At 34.0% G+C, this 6,883-nt stretch overlaps 1 pseudogene; it reads left to right on the top strand.

The window, feature by feature from the left end:
• Positions 1 to 4,351: 4,351 nt before the first annotated feature.
• On the top strand, positions 4,352 to 6,061 carry LOC127186663 (zinc finger protein 160-like; annotated as a pseudogene).
• Positions 6,062 to 6,883: the final 822 nt, after the last annotated feature.

The raw sequence follows: 6,883 nt of genomic DNA, 5'->3' as shown, positions 1-6,883 counted from the left end.
TATTTTTTTTGTTTTTTCACTAAGTACTGGGAGGTTCCATGTATGTATAAGCTTTTTATTATGTCTGTTGTTGTCAAAGTCCAGCTTTTATCCATGGTGATCTGATAAAATACAAGGTGTTAATACATTTTTCTTGTATATGTTGAGGACTTCTTTTTGATCAATTATATGGTTTTCTGTTTTAGAATGTTCCATGTTGTGCTGAGAAGAAGGTATAATCAGTTGTGCATAAGTGGAAAGTTCTATAGATATCTGTTAGGTACATTTGATTCATGATATTTCTTTCATTAATTATCTGTTTAGTTTTCATCCTTTCCATTTCTTTGATTACTTTTCATTGAAAGTCTCTTTTATTAGATATTAGAATGGCTACTCATGCTTGCTTCTTGTGGGTGTTTACTTGGAAAATGTTTTTCCAGACTTTTACTTTGGATTAATATTTTTCTTTATTGCTAATGTGGGATTATTGTATGTAGCAGAATGTTTGGTCTATTTTAAACATTCATTCTTTTATATTCTCTCTTTTTATCAGAGAATTGAATCCATTGATGGCAAAAGTTATTAATGACCCAAGATTTTTATTGCTTTTATTTTGCTGTTGATGGTGGCAATGTGTTTGTCTTCTTTTGGCGGTGTTGTAGTGAAGTTATTTATAGTCTCTATTTTCTTAGCTATAGTTAACTTCCTTGTATTGGAGATTTTCTTCTACTATCTACATAGTCCTAGGTTTTTGCATAGATATTGTTTGAACTTGATCTTCTCATAGAGTAACTTGTTTTCCCCATGAACAGTGATTGAAAGTCTAGTCTAGGTTGATATCTGTGGTATCTTAGGATCTGCAAGAAATGTGTGTAGGTCCTTGTGGAATCTAATTATCTATTGCAAAGTCATGTATAATTCTGATAGGTCTAACTTATTATTTTATTTGATGGTTTTTTCTTCCAGCCTTTAATAATTTTTCCTTGTTCTGTATATTTCATATTTTGATTAATATGTTTCAAGAGGAATTTCTTTTCTGGCCAAATATATTTGTTGCTTTGTAAGCCTTTTGTCTATTAAAATGTATCTCTCTCTTTAGTTTGGAGAAAATCTCTTTTTCTCTTTTGTTAAAAATATTGTCTGGTCTTGGAGCTTGTCATCTTGTCTTTTGTCTATTCCTTTTATACTTATACTTAGGTTTTGTCTTTTCATTGTGTATTTGCTTTGTTGGATGTTTCATATAAGGAACTTTTTTCAATTTAATATTTTCTTTGACAGATGTATCTATTTCTTCAATTGTGTCTTCTGTGCCTGAGATTCTTTTCTCCATCACTCATATTTTTTGGTGATGCTTACCTCTGCATTTTCTGCTCTTTTTCTTAAGGTTTCCAACTCCAGTTTTTCATCAATTTGTGTTTACTTCATTTATTCTCTTTTCCTTTTTGGGTCTTGAACCATTTTACTAATGTCCTCCACCTGTTTGATCATATTTTTCTATATTACTTGGAGGGATTGATTTATATCTTTTTGAAAGGGCTCTATCATATTCAAAAGCATAGATTTAAGGTTGTTTTCCTGAGTTTCAGCTGTGTTTGTGTGTCCAGGGCATGTTGTATTGGGGTGATTGGATTGTGTTGGTGCTGTATTGCCCTGATTTTCGCTGCCCTTTAGGCATCTGTTTGTTCCTTGCTTTGGCTGCTTATTCATGGAGATCTCTAGGCTTCTAGAGCATGCAGGAGGAGCACTTTTTCATATGATGGAATCTGGATTTCCTCAAATAGCCTGTATCTTTTCACATCAGGCTGTATACCAGATGGACCTATAGTCAGGTGATTGGGCTATGGATGTCTGACATGTGTGTTCCTCAGATCTGGCAGGCCTTTTAAAGATGGCTATTAATACCGTGAAAAATACACTGGTGTGTTTCACAGGATTCCGGGAATATCCAGAATGTCAGAGCATAGAATTGTTTCTTCTAGCACCTTGGATCCCCTTGTTTCTCTACGGATCATGAGACATTGCTGGCATTTTGTGGTAGGCACTACTGAGCGGCCAATTGCTTGCTCTGCAGTCACTGAGCTACTGATTCTCAGACTCTATGCCTGCTGGAGGCCTCCATTTTCGAACGAGATGCTGTCTACTCCTATTGTCCAACATATGTTAACATTAAGACAAGTAGAACTGCAGGCCAGAGGCTCAAACCATGTTCCTGGTTTCCAGAAACTCTTTTTACAGAGGTCAGTAGCTGTAGCTATGTGTTTCTTGAACCTAGGTTTGGGTAGGCTGGAAGGTACTGACAGACTAAAACCTGGGAAAGTTTGCCTCTTGAAACTGGGTACCATCCATATGGAGCTTGGTTGATGTGTCCATAGCTCCTAGGATGCCTCCTCTTATCCAGGAAATACAGGCATTGCTGTTTCAGAGTCCACAACTTGGCTACTCACTTTGTCTACTCTCTCTTTCCCTGCTACTCACACACAATGCATTCCTTGTAACAACATCTTTGAGTGCTACCTTTTAAATATTTGTCAAAAATATTTCTTCTTTTATATTTATCTTTTGTTCACTTCCAGTTGAGAAACATTTCCACATTTCTCACATTATATTACATTTCATCTGCAGTATGGATTTTCAAATGAATAGTGTTCATAGGTGAAACAATATACAAAGATAAAAAAGAAAAATGTAAGGCGTGCCCGCACCCAGTAATGGCGACAGCGGCAACTGCTCCCACGCGTGCACAGGCATAGGTTCTCCCAACGTGCCCCTCCCGAACAGGGGTATGCAAATGAAGTATTCTGGAGCTGCCCTCTCAGCCACAGGCATGCTAATGGCGCATGCTAATGAGGCATCCAGATACTACATATGAGATATTGAAACGACACATACACAGAACCATTTAAGTGATGCGCTCGCGGGCATTCGGGGTCTTTCGCTTCAGCTTCAAGGGCGCTCCCAATAAAGCACGATTGAGAAGAATCCTGGTGTCTGCGTCGTTCCTGCTGGCGGGAGGGCACGACAGAAAAACACAAACAGAAGTCTTTTATGTACTTGTAAGTACACATATCTATATATCTTCTCACACACACACACGCACACACACACACACACACAACACAATCACAAAGAGATAGAAGCAAATTCTAAGTAAAAAATGTTTTCAAATTGAGAATGAATGTAAGGACCATAGAATGTTACCTGAGTGATGTTGGAGGGAAAGAAACGATGGGAAATGTATTGAATTTTCACTTCAATACAAAATATATTTTAAGTTATGTTTGACTGTTCAAATGTCAGGTCTGGAATTTCTTATTTTAATTTACAATAAAGATATATATAGTACTGTGGATTCAATTTTTATTTTAGGAACATCTAGATATTTAACTTGTTAAGAATTATTTGGTTTCTAAAACTTATATAGTCTTAGTGAATATTTCTTAAAGTTTGTGAAAATTTTGAAACCCTTTCTTTTCATGTGCTGGGCATGAATTTTACATGATACACTTAATTTTTTATCATGTTTTCTCTTGTGTTCTTATTAATATTCTCTTTGATTTAAAAATAATTGGTTAATCTTGCATTAGGATGAAAATGGAAATAATGTTGTCGTTACTCATTTATGTCATTAATTTCTTCATGTATTTAGAATAATGATTCGTGCCCATATTGTTAATTGAGTATCACAGTGAAGAGGAGGTTTCTATTCATGTGTGATAGTTACAACAATTTTGGTTGAAATTATCTATTCCAATGAATACTTAATGAAGACATTCATTTGTATTACAAAATGTATGATAGTTTTATGAGATATCATCTAACATCCATCATTATCAGGACATTTGTTTCCTTGGAAAATATTGCTGCAGCTCTTTGTTGTACCATTTTGCTATTAACCACAATTTCATGTCATTTTATGTAGTATATATCTATATTATATTAATATGCATCTGAAATAGCATATAGTGATTTGCTTTCATTTCTTTCAGTTTTGTCTTCTTACCATACAAAGAAGCAATTCCCAAAGGAATGTACCCAAGATTCTTTCCTGAAAGAAATACCAAGAATATTTGATTGTAATGGCCTTTCAGAGATAGATAGAAAGAAGTTCTGGGAATATTCACGTGACAGTGAAGTTCATAAAACATGTCATTGTGGAAATGATCTGTGTGAAAAATACATGTGTTTCATTTCTGAAACAAAAGATCAAGAAGCTCCAGTTTCTCCTGAGAGAACTCAACCTGTTCCAATCATAATTTCACAATTGGAGGCTTCTCATAGAAAAGGTTCACAACAGATTTTGAAATACAATTCTATTCTGCAAAGAAATAGGAAAATATTAAGTAGTGAACCTAAAGATCAACAGAGAACAGTTATGGGATGCAAATTTTATAAATGTCATGTATGTGGAATATTACTTACCAAGTCCTCAAAACTTCAAGTTCATCAAAGAATCCACAGTGGAGAAAAAACATATGAATGTACTAAGAGCGAGAAATCATTTATACAGTCCTCAAAATTTCAAACTAACCACAGCGTTGCTACTAGACAAAAATGTTACAAATGCAATCAATGTGGGGAATCATTTATCTCATTATCTGCTCTCCAGGTTCATCAAAGAAATCATTCTCGAGAAAAACCTTACAAATGTAGTGAGTGTGGGAAATCCTTTACCAACTCCTCAACTCTTCAAGTTCACTACAAAATCCACACCAGAGATAAACATTACAAATGTGATGAGTGTGGGAAATGCTTTACCCACTACTCAAATCTCCAAGTTCATCAAAGAATCCATACTGGAGAAAAACCTTTCATGTGTAATGAGTGTGAAAAATCTTTCACCTGGTACTCAAATCTCAAAGTTCATCACAGAATTCATACTGGAAGCAAACCATATAAATGTAATAACTGTGAGAAATCCTTTAGACTGTCCTCAACACTGAAAGATCATCAAAAAAGCCACACTGGAGAAAAACCTTACAAATGTACCGAGTGTAGGAAATCCTTTACTCACTCTTCAAGTCTCAAATATCATCAAACAATTCATAGTGGAGATAAACCTTACAAATGTAACGAGTGTAGGAAATCTTTTACTGACTCTTCAACTCTCCAACGTCATAAAAGAATCCATACTGGAGTTAAACCTTACAAATGTAATGAGTGTGGGAAATCCTTTACTGAATCTTCAACTCTCCAACGTCATCAAAGAATCCATACTGGAGTTAAACCTTACAAGTGTCTTGAGTGTGGGAAATCCTTTACTCACTCTTCAAGTCTCCAATGTCATCAAAGAATCCATACTGAAGATAAACCTTACAAATGTAATGTGTGTGGGAAATATTTTACCCAGTACTCAATTCTCCAAGATCATGAAAGAATTCACATTGGAGATAAACTGTATAAATGTAATACCTGTGAGAAATCATTCAGACTGTCCTCAACACTTAAAAACCATCAAAGAATCCATACTGGAGAAAAGCCTTACAAATGTAATGATTGTGGGAAATCTTTTACCCAGTACTCAAATCTCCAAGTTCATCAAAGAATACATACTGGAGACAAACCATATAAATGTAATACCTGTGAAAAATCATTTACAGTGTCCTCAAACCTTAAAGTTCATCAAAGTATCCATACTCGAGAAAAACTTTACAACTATAATGAGTGTGGGAAACTCTTTACCCAATATTCATCCCTCCAAAGTCATCAAAGAACCCATAGTTGAGACACACCATATAAATATAATAAGTGTGGTAAATCATTTACATAGTATTCATAATTTGAAGCTCACCACTGAATTCATACTGGGGACAAACCTGACAAATGTAGAGAATGTGGGAAATTCTTTACTTCATCCTCAACTTTCCAAATTCATCAAAGAATAAATACCTGAGAAAAACTTTACAAATGTAATGAGTGTGGGAAATCCTTTACCAACTGATCAAGTCATCAGGTTCACTACAGAAATCACAGTGGAGATAAACATTACAAATGTAAAGACTGTGGCAAGTGTTTTACCTCGTCTTCAACTCTCCAAGTACATCAAAGATTCCATACTAGAAAGCAACGTTCTATGCTTAAGTAATATAGGAAATACTTTTGGAAGTCCTACACTCTTCAAGCCCAACACAGAGTACATACTCAAGACATAGTTTTTTAATGTAAAGAATGGAATGCCCTTTACCCAGATATCATATCTTCAAAGACAACAGATCATGCAAGCTGGAGACATACTACTTTAATACCATCCAATACTTTAGAGCACATAGAGATTTCCTATAAGAGTCTAACTTGATAGGTAATTACTGTCCCAGAGTTCATTTGAGAAACACAGTTTTTAAATGAGAAAAATGCTTATAAGTATATAAACAATGTTGAAATCTTAGCCATTATCGGAGAACCCATACCAGGTATTCTAATAATTGGTAGGAGTTAGAAAATTTTTACCCAGAAATACACCTTATATTTTTATTACATAATTATTTGGAAAATAAAATAATAAAGAATATTTAATGCTATATTAATATGATGACATTGATTAGTAGTGTTATAGAACTCATGTCAAAACTGAATAAATAAATAATATTTTAAAGTATAAGGATTTAAGCCAGGGTAATATTACTAGTATATATACTAAGAAAAATCCTGTTGTATAATGTTCTATATAGTTTAGTATTGTAGAATACTGGCAAGCATAAGATATATTCTATATGAACATTATTTTGTTGGTAGTCTTTGTGCATTTTATGGATTATAAATTATAGATAACTTTAAATATCTGAAGCTAATCCCTTACTTTTCATGATTATTAATAAATATATTATACCTGTGTCTATTAATTTTGCATTGCTGTAATTAATATTCATTACATGCTGGGATGTTTTTGTTCATATCATTAATTCCACAG

This window comes from Acomys russatus, unplaced genomic scaffold (assembly GCF_903995435.1).
Source record: "Acomys russatus unplaced genomic scaffold, mAcoRus1.1, whole genome shotgun sequence".
Taxonomy (NCBI): domain Eukaryota; kingdom Metazoa; phylum Chordata; class Mammalia; order Rodentia; family Muridae; genus Acomys; species Acomys russatus.
The sequence above is the reverse complement of the archived record's forward strand: the minus strand, read 5'-3'. Positions and strand labels throughout refer to the sequence as shown.